Source organism: Mandrillus leucophaeus, unplaced genomic scaffold (genome assembly GCF_000951045.1).
Source record: "Mandrillus leucophaeus isolate KB7577 unplaced genomic scaffold, Mleu.le_1.0 Scaffold35, whole genome shotgun sequence".
NCBI lineage: Eukaryota > Metazoa > Chordata > Mammalia > Primates > Cercopithecidae > Mandrillus > Mandrillus leucophaeus.
The window spans coordinates 4,415,210-4,416,158 of record NW_012103698.1 but is presented as its reverse complement, the minus strand read 5'-3'; positions in this window follow the sequence as shown (position 1 = coordinate 4,416,158).

Genomic DNA, 949 nt, shown 5'->3' with positions numbered 1-949 from the left:
CCCTGGCCCCGGAGCCAGCCCGATAGCGCTGGACCACGGCACAGGGAGCGAGGCTGCTGACGTCCCATCCCGAAGACATGAATGGAATTCCAGGCAGCTGGAGTCATGCTGGCTTGGGACAGTGGCTTGGAGACCAGACTTCAATGACAGAAGCACTAGGCAGCGGCACTCATGGCAATGCGTGCACCCACAGAAATGTAACCCACACCTCGGGTTCAGGAGCCGAAAAACGAAAAGAACGTTTAGGGAGGAAAGAGGGAAATACAATAACAGGCAGAGAGTAATTTATTACTCTATGGGTCTGTTCTGTAAAGAGTTGAAGACTCTGGAGCCAGATGGTTCTGCAAATTCTCCAAACAGGAGTCACGTTAAGAGGCACGAGTGGGCACAAAAACTGTTTTTCAAGACACAATTTCAATTTGGCTTGAGGAAACTGGATACGAGTAAGGTTCCTTAAAATTCGAGTAGAAAGCAGCTGTCCTCCCCGGGCCCCTTGATGAGAATACGCACACCGCCCCCAAGCGGCCGGCCGAGGGAGCGCCGCGGCAGCGGGAGAGGCGCCTCTGTGGGCCCCCGGCAGCCGCGGCAGGAAAGCGCCCGAAGGCAGCGAAGGCGAGCGCCGCGCAACAACCCGCCGGCCCCGCCGACGCCGCGCTCACCTCCCGCGGGGGCGGGCGTGGGGCCAACTCAGGACAGGCGCTAGGGGGACGCGTGTCCTCACCCCACCGGGACGGTGGAAGAAGGTCAGCGAGGGCCCGAGGGGCAGCTATTTTAACGAATGGCTCTCTTGGGGTCCCCTGCGCCCCGTCGGCCCATTTTTCTTTTTACAAATCGGGCCCAGTCTCTAGTGTTCACCTTTCAGCCATCACCCAGGCATTCCGGGAGACCGGCTCGCCCGAAAGCCCCTGCCCCACCCCGCGGGCCCTCCTGGGTGGTCGCCCCAGCCCAG